Source organism: Culex quinquefasciatus, chromosome 3, assembly GCF_015732765.1.
Source record: "Culex quinquefasciatus strain JHB chromosome 3, VPISU_Cqui_1.0_pri_paternal, whole genome shotgun sequence".
Lineage (NCBI taxonomy): Eukaryota > Metazoa > Arthropoda > Insecta > Diptera > Culicidae > Culex > Culex quinquefasciatus.
In genome coordinates, this window is record NC_051863.1 from 156,815,484 (window position 1) to 156,833,052 (window position 17,569).

The window sequence follows — 17,569 nt, forward strand, 5'->3', positions numbered from 1 at the left end:
CCTACAGCGCGGTACAGACCCGTAATGCTATGCTTTGCTATTCTAACAGCCTCAGCTAAAAAAGCTTGAAAAGAAAGAAGAAACTTGATACTACACAATCATTCTTCAATTTTCATTCGACAATATCCTGAAAACTATTGACTCGATTAAAAAAAATAATTTCAAAATTACGACTAGCATTAAAAGAGGCCATATAATACGACTTGAGCCTTCTTGCCTTACTCACTGAGGAGAAGCTATAAAATCACTCCAAAAAAGACTTTCTAGTTTGACCTCTTAGATCCCACTTCATTTATGCTTATCGACTCAGAACCAAATTCTGGAAGTGTGTGGGGATGATGATCAAAAATACGCATTTGATTTTTTCGGCCTTGGCTGAACGAATTTTGTCCGGATGTGGTCTACTCGATCCAACATCTTGTCTTACAGGTTGGTATTGACCATTGTAAAGTTTTATTTAGTTGTTAAAAAGTTTAAGTTTAATGATTTAAAAAATATGAAAGGAGGATTTTCAACAAAACCTCGCCGGGTTTTTTCGCCTCGACGGAGTCGTTTAGAGGGTTGCCATTTTATTCAAAGGTGGTGTCTGTATTTTCTTGACAAAAAGTCTGCACTTTTTTTGTAAATAGAAAATTTCAATTTCAGACGAAAATATTATACAGCAATTTCATTTGAAAAGAGCATAATCCGAAAAATAAGTCCTCCAATCGGGCTAAAAACATTCATGGGGGTTCCTTGGCCAAAATAATTAGCCCAGTATTTTTCGTTTGGCTATTAGGGAGACCTAACCCTTGCTAGGGTGGTTCCAAAAATGGTTATTTTCGTAAATTTTCGAAAAAAAACACTTTTTCAAACAATCCCAACATAATCGATTCTAGCTGTCTTGGACGCAGATAGAGCGTCCAATTTCCCGGGGTTATAAAATTCCCGGGAAACGGGAAATTTTCAACAAATTTCCCGGGAAATTCCCGGGAAATTCTAAATGTAACGAAAATTATTCTGATCCTGTTTCTGATTAATATCTTGCAACAGAATTGTATAGAACAGCAGCTTTAATGGTCAAAAATAAGATCAATAAATGGCTTGACAGCTTGTGAAAAATAATGGAACTTTGAGAAAATATATAAATTTTCTTGTTTTTTATGCTGTCTTTCAAATCGTACCAAATCAAAAAAAAATATTAGTGCTTTTTGCTGAGAAGTATCTTTTTAATCAAAGTGTTTGGACAGTGAAAAAAAACCTTAAATTTGTCTCAGTGACCACAAAGTTGAATTGGAAAAAATCATGCAGAAATAAAGTTTTTCATGGCAAATTACTTATTAGCATAGCATTGGTGTCTACCCGTAGCTACTACTTCGTTATTGACCAGGACCCCCAAACATTGCCTTGTGGATCACAGATGAAAAGTAGGAACCAATCATCACCCCTTCGCAATTTTCAAAGGTCCCTATCGTGCTGATCAATACCGACGCTGGCCACGACCAGTGGTAAGACACGCGGAAGTGGATGGGAATGTTAGTCCGATACTTGAGTGATGGGACCGCTAAATCAGCTGCGTCTCCGACAAAGTATCACATGAGTTTTGAGGGATTAGTAAGATAGGTATAAGGTCAGGATTCACTGTGGTAGGTAATGCGACCATAAGCAATTTGTTTATCGGTTGAAATTTTAAAAATCTTAGGCAGCCGGCTGCGGAAAGATAGCTATCTAGGGATTAAAATATAGTATTAATTCGACCGCGATTCTTCAGAAATTCCCCGTCGGCGTGCCTTCCGATCAACGGTGATGTAGGAAGGGATGCATTCAGTAAAATGATTTTATATCATAAGCCTTAAATCATATTCGACGGCGTGCCTTCCGATCAACGATGATATGGAAAGGACTTAATCCAGCAAAACGACTTGCTAGTCTCAAAAAAATAGGTACGTTTTTATAGAAAACTATAAAAAGAGAAAAACACAAAAAAACTCATCGGCCAACGAACACGGTAAAAAAAAACAGTGAAAAAAAGAAGAAGGTAAAAAAACAGAACTGCGCGTTCCGAAAAGCACCACACTAATGATGCTATTATTTAATTATAATGAACAATCACCCCATGCACTCGAACAGCGACACAAAAGAGACGGAAAATAATACGAAAAAACAGGACTGCAAGTCCCCACAGGCACAGCACTATTCTTTTTCATGGCAAATTACTTATTCCAGAACAAGTATTTTCAATTTGTGAGTAAATAGATAATCATTTAATTTGCCTTAAAAATTTATTTTTTAGCGCTTTTTAACTTTAAACAATAGTTCATGAAATCACAACTCAAAATATTGGAAGCGAGTTTTTGAAATATGGTTGCATTCTGTGGGTAAATTTCATAAGATACGAAGTTGTTTTCAAATGATTTTTCATGGTTCAATTTATGGTATGATTTTAGTTATATGGTTATATGGCCTAATAAATGAATTAGATTGAAATAAATTGAAATTGAAATAAATTTAACCCTCTTACGCCCTTGGCTTAGAGCAAAAAAAGTTTAATTTTAGAATGTTGAAATTTTGGTAGGATGAATATTACCTCTAAATTACCTAGAAGTTTCTAAAAATGTGAACCTGATGAAAATTCATCATTTCAGATGTAATATTACACATTTTTTTGACACAAAATCTGTCACCATTTCCTGATGAATATCACCTTTTTTTCCTGTGTAGCTCACGTCATTCAGAAATTTATAACTTGGAACAGTAATTTCTCGAATACTTTTAAACAAATTCTTCTCGAACAACCCTAATTATATCAATTCAATTTTCATTCAATTTGATCAAGCTAAACAAAAATGTTGAACAAATTTAAATTTTGATCTTGGCAGGAAGAGGTGAATATCTTATATTCAAATGATACAACAAAATTATCCGTTAAAATTGGTTGTCGAAAATAAAATAGTTAATATTCATTCCATGATAGCGTAATTTTTGTTGCCCAACATATAAGCAAACAATATTCCTAGTTGTGAATGCTTCAGAAATAAATATTATCAGAAGCGTCGTGATTCGAATTCCCGGACGCTTCGAAACTCGGACACTTCATCTTGTTTTATCAATTATTTGGATATTAGTTCGCATTATAAATGTCAAAACTGTGTTATTTGATGATTTCCAACATCAACATTCATTTAAAGTTTTGTTGAACGTTGTAGTTAATGTCGAGACAATTAAATACAATAAAATTATAAGTTTACCAAAAATGCGAAATATTTCATAGAAATTTATGGTTTCGATTTCTTTAAATTCTAGCAAATTTTTATATGAACTATCGATTGTTATAATGTTAACAGCTTATTTGAGACCTAAAGAATGCCATTCACTAACATTTCAGTCCAAATTTGTGTGATTCAAAAGTAAAATCGAGTGTCCGGAATTCGAAGCAAAAGTGTCCGGATTTCGAATCAGCTTTTATCAGTGTCCGGGATTCGAAGCACTAGAAGTAATTTTAATTTTAAAATTCTGATGAAAAATTGTTAGAAAAGACATATTTTGCATGCATTTTTTTGAAACTGACTGTTTATACCACGTCCTGATGATATTTTTACATTTCCAATTTATATGATATGATATGCTACTATGTGTCCGGATTTCAAATCATAACGTTATTAACAGATTGACATGAACAAATTCAAATCAGGTTCTCTTATTATTATTTTTTGTATAACATTGGAAGACAAATGTATACTTCCGTTTGTATTTCGTGTAATCATATTAAAAGTTGATCTTCTGCGCAATAAACTTCTATGAATAGGGACCACCCATTAACCAAGTGGGCACTTTTGGGAAATCTCTTTTTTGTTAATTTATAACATGTCTCAAGCATTTACAGCATTGGCTTAACAATTCGGAAAACTAAACAAACATTAAATATCTTTAAAATATATCCAGCAATTTCCAGTCCGCTCCCCCGCAAAACACCAACTCCACAAACTTCTTTCACGATGGCATGGTGGTTTCTATTTGCTTTTCGCAAAATGTGTATATCTGTGTGCATTGACTAACTAGTCTTGCACTCGCTCACACGCAAACCGCGCCGACTAAACTAGTTGCTCTGTTGTTTCTGTTTATTTTTTTCTTCTTCAAAAACTTGTCGCTCGTTTGACTTAGTAGCTGCTGCGCCAGTTTGTGTGCGAGAGAGCTGAGCGAGTTTTTGGAGTAGTTGCTGCTGCTCGGGCTGGCATTTAATGAACGAGTTTTTCCTGAGCAATGGGGGATTGTGAATTAAATATGATTATGAGAGTTTCAAGATGTTGGACGAACACAAGATTATTTGGTACCTCACTTAACTCGGGAATGTTTTTTTATGTTTCAATTTGCAAAAACCGATTATGAGACACATTCACAAACTCCAGCTGTTGTTTTCAAGGAAACGAATGCCAACCAAGACAAGTCAGCTTGAGCTGAAACAAGTGATTGTTTTATTGGCAATTTATGATGATTCAGTACAGGTTTTATTGATGACCCAGGGAAACAAAACTACAAAGTAAAGAGGAGTTTAGTCTAAGATCAAACATTGGTTAAGCTACCTTAGTGCAGGTTTTAAATTGTCAACATTACACTGTTAGCCTGAACCAAACGTCGCTTAACAGACCAATCTGGAGTTCGACCAGACGCAAATATTTCACAAAATATGCCACAGTAATCAATTAATTAGTACGAATGTTCGATACCCCTGGTAGTGCAGACATGCAACCGATTGCATAATGTAAATTGCTTTTTTCGAATCTGGTGTAGCAGCAATTTTTTTCCGTTCAACAGATTGCACTTAATCGCCAGTTATGTGCCTTCTCAAAAAGGTATCTTTTATTGAGTAAAAAATTGAATCTTTTCGCCCAGAGCCGGCCTTATTTGATCAGCTGATGATAGGTGAAATTAGTCACGGCGTTACCAATCATATCAAACCCCTATCGAACGCTGAATTGAACAATTTGAAGCTAATTTCTACATTTTACGTCGCACAAACTGGCCAACGGTGTGGGTAGTGGTGGCTATAGGAATGCCCAGCATGATGAGTTTGTGCATCCACCACAATTTGCAATTCAAGTGCCACCTCCAGCAACGAGACTGCTCCACTCCACTTCAACGGCCAAGCGGACGAGCGCAAAGAAACTCGAAAAACCCGATGCGTGACTCCGATTTTTATCAGCGAACGACGCTGCTGCAGCTTCGAAAAATGCAAAACAGCACTCCAGCAAAAGTCAGCTCGTGCACGCTGACGACGTTTTGCATAGTGAGGGAAAATTGAGGCAGTTTGGAAGGATCGAGAAAATTTTTGGAAGCGATATTTGAGCTACAAATTTTGACTTTGCTTTGAAATTTCCATCATTTTAGCCGAATCGGGACTGAATTAGGAGACCAGATTTTGGAGAACTTCAATTTTGGAAATCTGACTGTGTCGAAGTATAATCACTCTAGTAATATTTATTGATCTTGCATGAGAAAATTTAAAAATGATCAAATCAATTGCAACAAAGTTTTTTCGAAGCCATTTGGACTTCAAAATATTTTGTCTATAGAGATGGACAAAGATGACACAGTTTTGATGATTATTTTTTTAATAAATCAACGATGATGCACTTTATCATTTAAAGGGTTACATACATGTAAATCGGCAAAAATGCCAGAGGTTGGTATGAGCACACACTTACATTTTTTGTAAATCTGTTTTCAGGGCATTAAAATATACATTTTCAACTTTTAACAAAACAAATTTGAATACAATTGGTTGAATCTTTGCCGAGATATAGCTATTTGAAGTAAGCAGTTTCATAAAACGGGTGCCACGATATCTCAACACTGCTTCGACCAAATCGGCTCAAAATTTTGGTGAAGACTCGCTAAACCGGTTCCGTGTGCATCACAAAGCCCGATTTTGAAAAAGTTTATTTTAAAAAAAGTTAAATTTTTTTTAAGTTTTTCATATTTAAAACCGACAGTTTTTGATTTTTGTATTTTTGAAACAAGCAAAATTTAAAATCGGGCTTCGTCATGCACACGTCATGTCTTGAGAGTCTTCATCCCAAATTTCAGCTAATTCGGTCCATCCCATCTCGAGATATCGTGGCACCCGTAAATAAACACTGGGTTCAGAGAAAGACGCTCACAAAGTTTGACAGTTCGCTTTGCGCATGGCAAAATTTCAAACTTAAATCGTCTGTTACTCACTTGAATCAATAAATATCTTCATGAAACTTTCAGGAGTGATTGAAAATCATCTTTTAGTGGAATCAACAATTTTGCCGTAATATGAAATTTTTGAGATTTTCTACATGTATGTAACCCCTTAAGGGTGCACAGCAACCAAGAAAATTGTTGTCTTCTTATTCCAAAATTGTGAAACTTACGGACCTAATCCTGCAAAAATCTAATTGTTGAAACGTTCAAACTTTGTTGTAAATTATTGTGTAGGCATTAGTTTAGGGGATGACTGATAAATTATATTGATCGTTTCCGTAGTTAAGAAGATACCAAAATATGTGTAACAAAATCTTGATGCAAAAACTCTGGTAGATGTGCCCCGTTGAAGAAGATCCTTTCGACAATCAATAATGAATTTTAGGGAAGTGTATTCATCAATGAGACACGTAGAATAATGATAAAATAAATAAATTGCTTCAAAAAATATCATGAGTATTTTTGCGATCGTTTTATCAAAACTTTTAAAAACTCAAAACACTTTAAAAATTTATGAATGGGCTAACATAATTCGTCCTTTTTACACTATAGTTTAAAAGTTGACAAATTGGCCAAAATAGTCAAATATTTAATTTAAAAAATGTTATAGTTTTTTGTGAAACAGTTTTGGCACGGAATCATACTGACCGTGGTAGAGAAGTGTTCAAGTACCTCAAGAAGAATAATTTATTTTTCATGAAATTTTAAAAAGTGTAAAAAGTTAGTCAACCCTCTACTGCCCAAATTTTTTTTTTTGAAAATATTTATTTTTCCCGTGTTTTGGAGGTCATTTTGAGCAACTTTTGTTCTACGAAAAACTTTACTTCTCTTGTTTTATGATTTCTTGTTTTATTTTTAGTATTTTAGTTTGCATTTATCTTGTTTAGTTTATGTTTTTTTTTGTAGTGTTTGGCCTATTCTACCACCTAATATAATTACATTTTGCCTATCTAATTTTTTCACGTTTTCACAGTCACTTTTTCATTTTTTTTTTTTTTGCATTTTTTCACATTTTCTGCTAAAGAATAGCACCATCATCATAAAAATTTCAATAAAATACGTAGAGGCATAGTCTGGAACACTACAAAAAGTACTGCATACTTCTTTTTACTGAAAATATAGGAAATGTTAGTAAAAAACACAGCCAAAGTTGACCCCTGAAAAATGACATTTTTTTTAAATATTGGCAAAGTCAAATAAAACAAGTAAAACTTCCAACCCTAAAATTTTCTAAGATTTTAAAGATCAAAAATCGGTTGGAAAATTGATTTTTGGCGATTTTTTAAATCGAAGCCCGTCTAAAATGCCCATGTTAGCATAAATGTCCCATATGCAAAAACAGCAAGCTGAGAAAAACGCATTTAAAGTTTGTCCCATACATAAGGCTACGTGTTGAGTTTTCGCGAAAAAACTGGATTTCCTCCTGATTTCTAGAACAAAGTACTGGATGTTATAGGCTCTTTTGAAAGAGCACACGATTTTGAACCAAACTGCATCAAAAACTTGAAATTGTTGAAAATGCATATGGGACATTTATGCGATCAGGGGCAGTAAAGGCGGGGTATGCTTTTAGGGGGTTAACTATATCTTCTTCTCAAGATTTTCTCAATGAACATGATTTTGAATCGAACATTTGAAGATTTTTCCACTAGGAGAAAGTTAAATTAGTTTGTAAATAATAAATATTCTGTGCTTTTCAAATATTATTCAAAACAATCTCCAATTTTTAAGGCATTTTCAGTTGAACAAATTTCATATAAAATGTGAAAACTTTTGATTCGTGTTTTGAATTCAGCTCAAAATGCAATAAAATCAAAAAATTTATAAACAAAACTAGTTTTAACAAATTTCAGGCAGAATTATAACTTTTTCACAATTTTACCTAAAATGTATATGTATTTTGTTTGAAAACTTAGAAACTTAGTAAACTAAATATAAACATTGCACAGTGGTTCAGATCGCAAAATTAAGTGGAAAATGAATTTTCCGAAAAAAATGGTGAAGTTTTCGAGAATTGATGTCTTGAGAAGAGTTTTTGCAAATGAAAAGTGGCAACTTTTGATTTGGTTGAAAATTAGGGTGGTTCACGATTACGGTGATTTTGAAAATCTAACTTGTCAGGAATATTTTTGAGATTTTTTTTGTCTTTTATTGGGCTTGCCAATTCAAGAAACTTTGTTGAAGACACCAAAATTTTATCTCGTAATCTACGCCTTCTACGACCTAATTTATAAAAAGCATCTGAGCAAACTTTCAAAAATCAGTTTTTTTAACGTGGCAATTCAGGGTTAGGTTTTAGATGAAAGTGATATTCGGGGCACTTTTAGAGCTCTAAAAAACAAACATTTTTATTTTTTGGCATGTCAATTTGTACTGAATGGTCAAAATTTATAGTCATTTTAAGGTAAAAAAGATGCACATTAGGGCGACAATAAAAAAAATCGACATCTCTGACTCGATTCCTAATGCAAAAATAAGTATCTGTGCCAATTTTGAGCCAAATCGGTTAAGGCTAAGGGGTCGCTTTTCATCGTTGAAGTTTATATGGGGAAAATCGCAAAAATGTATGGGAAAAAAACATCGTTTCAGTAATTTTCTGCTAGGTGGCGCAGGTCTCGCCCAAAATTGTCCAAGTGTGAGATTCTTGTAGGAAATTTAATTCCCTACAACTTTGTCGAAGGGTGCAAAACGATCCAAGTTGATCCTGATTTTTGGTGATTTTTCTAGAAAAAAATATTTTCTTATATACTTCCTATATACCCCTTGTTTACATTCAAGTATATATGCCGATTTCTTTTCATCGCATTGCTAATAAACACTCATCAGGATCAACTTGGATCGTCTTACACCCTTCTACACAGCTGTAGGTAATTAAATTTCCTACAAGAATGCCACACTTGGACAATTTTGGGCGAGACCTGCGCCACCTGCTGCAAAAATCCTGAAGCGATGTTTTTCCCCATACATTTTTGCGATTTTCCCCATATAAACTTCAACGATGAAAAGCGACACCTTAGCCTTAACCGATTTGGCTCAAAATTGGCACAGTTACTTGTTTTTGCCTAAAGAATCGATCCAGGGGGTATCTCTTGCGATTTTCCGAAATTTTTAATTTTTCTTGTCACCCTAATGCACATTTAAAACCTAAATATCTCGAAAAAGCGCAAGCCAAATTTTAAGCACCAGGTTGCATTTGAAAGAGGAGATCTAGCACTACAAACGCTACAAAAAATCTTCGGGGTGTTTTTCTTTAAACTCGAGATATCTTCATTTGGAAAAGCCTAATTTTCAAGGGAAAACCATATGGGACCACCCTAACGAAATTTGAAAACTGTCCTAATATATGTTTTTCCGTGTAATTTTGGCCGCTGAATCAGAATCTGCCCTTAGAATTGAACCCAAGTGTCAAAAAATCGATTTTCCGTCATATTTTGGGTTTCCATGTAAAATTATCATTTAGACCCAAAATATAACCGAAAATCGATTTTTTTGACACTTGGGCTCAATTCTAAGGGCAGATTTAGATTCATCGAGCAAAACAACATGGAAAATCTTATATTTGGACAGTTTCCGAATTTTCAAAGTTTGCTCAGATGCTTTTTATAAATTTGGTCGTAGAAGGCGTAGATTACGAGATAAATTTTGGTCTTTTTGCCTTCCTCACCTCAATGAGGAAAGGCTATAAAATCACTCGAAAAATGAACTTCTTTATTAGACCTCGTAGACCCACCTTCACGTATACCTATCGGCTCAGAATCAAATTCTGTACAAATGTCTGTGCGTGTGTCTGGATGTGAGTCCGTGCACCGAAAAATATGCACACGATTATCTCCGGATTGGCTGAACCGATTTCGACCGTTTTGGTCTCATTCGATCCGTCTTGGGGTCAAACAAGACCCTAGTTAATATTATGAAATTTAGTAAAGTACTTCAAAAGTTATGCTAAAATACGATTTCGAATAAAGTCCGGAAGATTGTAAAAAGGGTGGTTTTTGTAAGGAAGCCCGTCATGCTATACGTTTTTAAAAAAGTATTTAAAAGACCTTTCCAACGAACCCAAAACATTGAAGATCTGACAATCTTATCAAAAGTTATGAGCACTTAAGTGTTATTTATGCACTTTTTGGAGGCCGGATCTCAAATATTTTGATGAAAACGTTGTCCGGATCCACAATGCGACCTGTCTTTGTATAGGTAATCAAAAGACCTTTCCAATGAGCCTAGAACGTTGAAGATCTGACAACCCTATCAAAAGTTACAACCACTTAAGTGTTATTTATACACTTTTTTAGGCCGGATCTCAGATATTTTGATAAAAATAACGTCATGATTCGAATTCCCGGACGCTTCGAAACCCGGACAATTCATCTTGTTTTATCAATTATTTGGATATAAGTTCGAATTATGAATGTCAAAACTGTGTTATTTGATGAATTCCAGCATCAACTTTCATTTAAAGTTTGTTTGAACGCTGTAGTTAATGCCAAAACAATTAAATACAATAAAATTATAAGTTTACCAAATATGCGAAACATTTCACTTGAAATATTTCATAGGCGTTCGAAGCACCGGGAAGGCAAAGCAGAAATTAATGGTTTCGATTTCCTTGAATTCTAACATATTTTTATATAAACTATCGATTGTTTTGATGTTATCAGCTTATTTGAGACCTAAAGAATGCCATTCACTAACATTTCAGTCCAAATTTGTGCGATTCATAAGTAAAATCGAGTGTCCGGAATTCGAAGCAAAAGTGTCCGGATTTCGAATCAGTTTTTATCAGTGTCCGGGATTCGAAGCACAACAAGTCATTTTAATTTTCAAATTGTGATGAAAAATTGTTAGAAAAGGCATATTTTGCATGCATTTTCTTGAAACTGACTGTTAATACTACATCCTGATGATATTTCTACATTTCCAACTTATTACATGATTTTTTGCCAGCTATAACAAAAATGATATGTTACTAAGTGTCCGGATTTCGAATCATGACGTTAAGTCTTATTAATACTCTTTTTTGAGGCTCTGTTGTGTAACTTTATGAATGTAAGGAAGGCACCACCCACCTAAAGGTGGATTAAGCAACGTTTTTTTCGTAAAATCGTGATAACTCGTGATTTTTATAAGCAAACCCCTTATGTTTATACATCATTTTTTTGTAATTGTCTGCTCTACAACTTTGTAGAACATTGTTACACTCTAAAAAATAAATAAGTTAGAAAAACAAGAAATTTCAAAATGAAAAATTTTGTTCTAAATGAAAAAATTACCCTTACCAGATTAGTAAAGTACAATAAATTTCCCTCAAAATGACATGTACCAAAATTTTGTACAGTCGTGTAACGGAAAATGGCAGAGTTTTACAAACTTTGGTAGTGTTTTTTTCAATGGAAAATACGTTTTTTCGGTCACGAGATATAAAAAAAACGGACCTCGGATTCGTGATCATGAACCTTAGGACAAAGTTTCACGCAAATCGAAGAGGGGTCGGGCAACTTTTCCCGATTTCGTGTGAATCGGTAGAGAATTAACCTTATTGATAACTGTTATTTTGACATACAAGGTAATAAATTTTCAGTTTTTTTGGAAATCAATTGTTAATGATATTATTTTTAATTTTAGGAAAATATGATTTCTTATGTCCAAATAAACCATTTTGTACAATGGTTTGTTCACACAAGTCAACATATTATAAAAATGGGAAAACCAATTGAAGCTTTGTCCATAATTTCTAAAACTTAGCTTAGGATCCACTGTGCGATCATCTTGCTTCCTTCAATGATACCGGTAGCCTCCACGAGGCGGCCCATATCTCATTAAAATGAGTCACACTTTGCAAAAAACTAACTTAATCCACCTATGTGGTTGGAGCCTTCCTCACAACAATGGCGGTACACAAGTTTAATCTATTTTTTATATCCGGCTTCCAAAAAGTACATCGATTTCACTTAAGTGGCCATGTCTCGAGACAGGGTTGCCAGATCTTCGATGTTTTGCACTCGTTGGAAAGGTCTTTTGATAACCTAACCAACAATGGGTCGGATGGTGGATCCGGACATAGTTTACATACATTTAAGTGAGATCCGGCTTCAAAAAAGTACATCAATATCACTTAAGAGGCCATATCTCGAGACAGGGTTGCCAGATCTTCAATGTTTTGGACTCGTTGGAAAGGTCTTTTGATAACCTAACCAACAATGGTTCGGATGGTGGATCCGGACATAGTTTACATACATTTAAGTGAGATCCGGCTTCAAAAAAGTACATCAATATCACTTAAGTGGCCATATCCCGAGACAGGGTTGCCAGATCTTCAATGTTTTCGACTCATTGGAAAGTTCTTTTTATAAGTTAACCAACAATAGGTCGGATGGTGGATCCGGACATAGTTTACATACATTTAAGTGAGATCCGGCTTCAAAAAAGTACATCAATATCACTTAAGTGGCCATATCTCGAGACAGGGTTGCCAGATCTTCAATGTTTTCGACTCATTGGAAAGTTCTTTTTATAAGTTAACCAACAATAGGTCGGATGGTGGATCCGGACATAGTTTACATACATTTAAGTGAGATCCGGCTTCAAAAAAGTACATCAATATCACTTAAGAGGCCATATCTCGAAACAGGGTTGCCAGATCTTCAATGATTAAGACTCGTTGGAAAGGTCTTTTGATAACCTAACCAACAATGGGTCGGATGGTGGATCCGGACATAGTTTACATACATTTAAGTGAGATCCGGCTTCAAAAAAGTACATCAATATCACTTAAGTGGCCATATCTCGAGACAGGGTTGCCAGATCTTCAATGTTTTCGACTCATTGGAAAGTTCTTTTTATAAGTTAACCAACAATAGGTCGGATGGTGGATCCGGACATAGTTTACATACATTTAAATGAGATCCGGCTTCAAAAAAGTACATCAATATCACTTAAGAGGCCATATCTCGAAACAGGGTTGCCAGATCTTCAATGTTTTGGACTCGTTGGAAAGGTCTTTTGATAACCTAACCAACGTTGAGTTGGATGGTGGATCCGGACATAGTTTACATACATTTAAGTGAGATCCGGCTTCAAAAAAGTACATCAATATCACTTATGTGGCCATATCTCGAAACAGGGTTGCCAGATCTTCAATGTTTTAGACTCGTTGGAAAGGTCTTTTGATAACCTAACCAACGTTGGGTTGGATGGTGGATCCGGACATAGTTTACATACATTTAAGTGAGATCCGGCTTCAAAAAAGTACATCAATATCACTTAAGTGGCCATATCTCGAGACAGGGTTGCCAGATCTTCAATGTTTTAGACTCGTTGGAAAGGTCTTTTGATAATCTAACCAAAGATGGGTCGAATGATGGACCCGGACGTAGTTTACATACATTTAAGTAAGATCCGGCTTCAAAAAAGTACATCAATATCACTTAAGGGGCCATATCTCGAGACAGGGTTGCCAGATCTTCAATGTTTTGGACTCGTTGGAAAGGTCTTTTGATAACCTAATCAACGATGGGTCGGATGATGGACCCGGACATAGTTTACATACAGTTAAGTGAGATCCAAATATATGTGAAAACACATTTTTATACATAACTTTTGAACTACTTATCGAAACTTCAATCTGTATAAAACTCGATCTATGGGACCCTAAACCAAGTCGAATGCAACAAGTTCGGGTCAAATCGGTTCAGCCAGTGCCGAGAAACATGAGCTAGTTTGTTGGTCACATACATACATACACACACACATACACACACACATACACACACACATACACACAGACATTTGTTCAGTTTTCGATTCTGAGTCGATATGTATACATGAAGGTGGGTCTACGACGTTTTTATACGAAGTTCATTTTTAGAGCAGGATTATAGCCTTACCTCAGTGAGGAAGGCAAAAAGAAAAACGATGAAAAATCAACAACATCATCTTCACCACACAATCAGCAGTGGCAACAGTGCGGCACGTTTTCAACCTCGAATCAAACTATTAATCACACACACACACACACGAGCAAACACAACCGCAGAGTGATGCAAACGGGTGTAAATTGAAAATTTGCATATAATGGGTCCACGAAAAAATTCGATAACACACTACTTGTGGCTGGAGGTTGACCGCCACCCCGAACGTCGTCGACTTTTGCAACAATTTTGCAACGCTGCTGTTGTTGATGTTGAGTGACCCTATAATATGCATCACTGACTGACGCGAAGCGTGAGAAGATGTTGTAAGGCGCGGATATTTGGGGTTCACGCACGGCCTACTGATTTCACACCTACGCGGTGGCGGAGCCATCGCGTTTGAAGATGCGCAGCGCTAAATTTGGAAATGAACTCGCGGATAAGTGTGTTGGTGTGTGTGCAGAGTGTGTGAAAGGTCAGTTTAATTATGTGCCGTTCCACTTTTTACGGGAAGCGAAATGTCAACATACTCTCAGGAGCAAATTTAAATAAAGTATATTAAATTGTTTTTTTTTTTTAAAAAAAACCTCAACAAACAGTTGATTTTGGCGTAGAGTAAAAATCTTAGAATCGAAATGTTTTCAAAAAATCTATAGTACATAAACGAAAACAGCCGAAACAACCCACAACAGGAGAAATTTAAAAATTTTGGGTAAATATATAATTTCTAGGTAAAACAAACTTTGGTAAGATTCTAAAATTGACAGCTTATAAAATAAAAATAACTCTATTGATGAAAAATATTGCACAGTTCTCAACGTTAAAAAACGGAATTCAGTCATCGCGTATAATTTCATAATGTTATGTTATGTTAGTTATAAGGCTTTCTAGGCCCAGTGAAAAAAAAAATAATTTAACTCAAAAATGACGAACTCCTCGTCACAGTGTCCTGATGCAAACAATGATCGAGCTGTAGCTGTCACAGCCCTGCGAAGTATGTTGGCTGACAAATCGGGCAGTCAGTCAAAAAAAACCAGCTAGAAGTTTCTTGACAAAAAACTTTTGCTAGAAAGAGATAGGAAACCTGATGCAAACAATCGTCCAGCTGTCATGTAAACATACTTTGAATGTGTTGGTAAATTTGTGACTAGAAAGCCTTATTGTTGTTTTTTGGTCAACTCAAGGAAGTCGTCACTTCAGCAGCAGGTTCGATGTTTCCATACAAGCTTTGTCCAGTTTTTCCACGGCTTTTAACTGACAGTCATGCATTCTACCATATGAGCAAATCAGCAGATCATCGCGCCGCCAGCTTCACCAGCGTTAAATGTCAGCTGACAAACCAGAAATATTAACCTTGTCGCTATCTCAGATTACCAAATAATCATTTGCCATTCAACAGTCGGCGGCAATGGTGGTGGTGGTGTTGGTCACTAGTTTGGCGTTATCCAACCGAATACACAAAAACTTACACGAAACGAAGGCTTTTTTTCAGTGATGGAGTGAAGAAAAAAAAAAGAAGGTGATTGGTAGCTGACGGTGACGATCGGTGCCATGCATACGTTGGTTGATTTGGATTGATTGGTGATGTACATTTTTAAGCAGGTGGGCTGCAATATGTAGGTTTTTAGATGAGCGTTTCAACATTAATCTGTGCCAGTACGAAATAAACACACACTCACAAGCTGCATTATTAACCAAAAATATCACAAGGACTACACTAATCGTGTTTGCACCATTGAAATTGAAATGCTGTTATCAATCTTTTACTCATCAATAATACTTTTCGACACAAGTGCTAAAAAATTGTACTTTTAAGCACTCGATTAGGCTGGTACAAATTTTATTTAAAGTTTTTGACTCCCCCCTTCAAAGCCCGAAAAATCAGGGTACAAAAATATGTTTTCAAAAAACTGCAAAATTTTAATGGAAATTAAAGTGCAATCAGCTGAAATTGATTTCAAATGCATTCCCCTGCGTTTATAATCATTTTAAGCATTTTTTTTTTAATTTAAACATCTTTTGAATTTTTGAAAAAAAACGATGTTTTGTATCGCAAAAAAAAATTCGCTATTTTTTTGTTTTCGTCAAATAAAAACAAATAAACTAGTGAAAAATGTCCGGCCAGAGCCGAGGGACAAAAACTTTGAAAAATATTTGCATCGGCCTTATATGCTTAATAGTAGTTTATGCAACAAGTTGCAAAAAGCGGATTTTTTCAGCACGAGTCGTACATTTATCCAACGAGGTTCACCGAGTTGGATAAATACGAAGAGTGCTGAAAAAGTCAAGTTTTGCAACGAGTTCCATACAACATTTTTTGCAATTCCAAAAAAACACACACTGAGTGATATTTTATAACAAATTTTCATGTATTTTGTCAATAAATCGTTTAAATCAAAAAATGTTGAAAAGTGTTACTTTTCGAAACAAGTGCTGAAAAGTTCAACTTTCAGCACCCATTTGAGTGCTGAAAAGTAGAACTTTTCAGCATTTATTTTGAAAAGTGTTGCTATTCGATTCTGTTATTTTTGGTACAGAAAAGTAGGCTATTTCGTCGTTCAAGAATGACAGGAAAAGTAAGTAGTTTCACGACGGAATTGCAAAAAAGAACTTTTCAGTACTTTTATTTTTGGCGATAATAAAAAGGACGTTTGGTCATCCAAGAATGACAGTAGAACAACTAAATTGCAAAAAATATGTTCTTTCTTGATAAATTTTGGGGTTTTTTAAAAGGTCCAATAACCCAAATTTCCAGGTTTTGCTTTTTGGGTGTTTTTTTTTAAACTCCTGACTCAAGGCGGTTTCAAAAACACCCAAAAAACAAAACCTGGAAATTTGGGTTATTGGACCTTTTCAAAAAAAAAAACTTCAGAATTGTATTTTTTTCGTAAAAAAAATGTATTTATTTGCTTACGATGTAGCAACGATTGTATTTTTATGCTTAGAAAACAAAAATGAAAATTTAAATTACAATCCGGACGGACGGTTATAACAAAATTCATGCCATTTCAATAACAAATATTGTTAAAATAACAAAAAGTGTTATGGAATATTCTTGCAAAATCCATTTTTGCATAAGACTTTAATAACAGTTTATGCTATCATAACAAAATTTGTTATTGGTCTGATATTGGTTGAAAGTCAAAACAACTCGGGAATATTTTTTTTTTGTTATGGAAGAATACCGCCAACTGTTATTAGGATGATCGGATTAGTTGTTAAAATAACAAAAAATAATAACACAGATTTGTTCGAAGAATAACAAAAAGTGTTATTAGTCTGTTATTACAATAACAATCCAATAACAAAAAAATCATAACTACGAATAACAAATCTTGTTATAAATAACATAAAATGTTATTGGCATAGCATTTTTAAACATCAAAAAAATTTATTCCCAAGTTATTTCAGTCTGCTCGGGAAAACCTTCTTATCTCCGATCTGATAAGTTTAAA

The 17,569-nt window shown here is 34.8% G+C and overlaps 1 protein-coding gene across 1 annotated transcript in view; it reads right to left on the minus strand.

The window, feature by feature from the left end:
- The window catches only part of LOC119769411, a 39,436-nt gene that overhangs the window by 21,287 nt on the left and 580 nt on the right, over positions 1 to 17,569 (minus strand). The gene's annotated exons all lie outside the window — the stretch shown is intronic.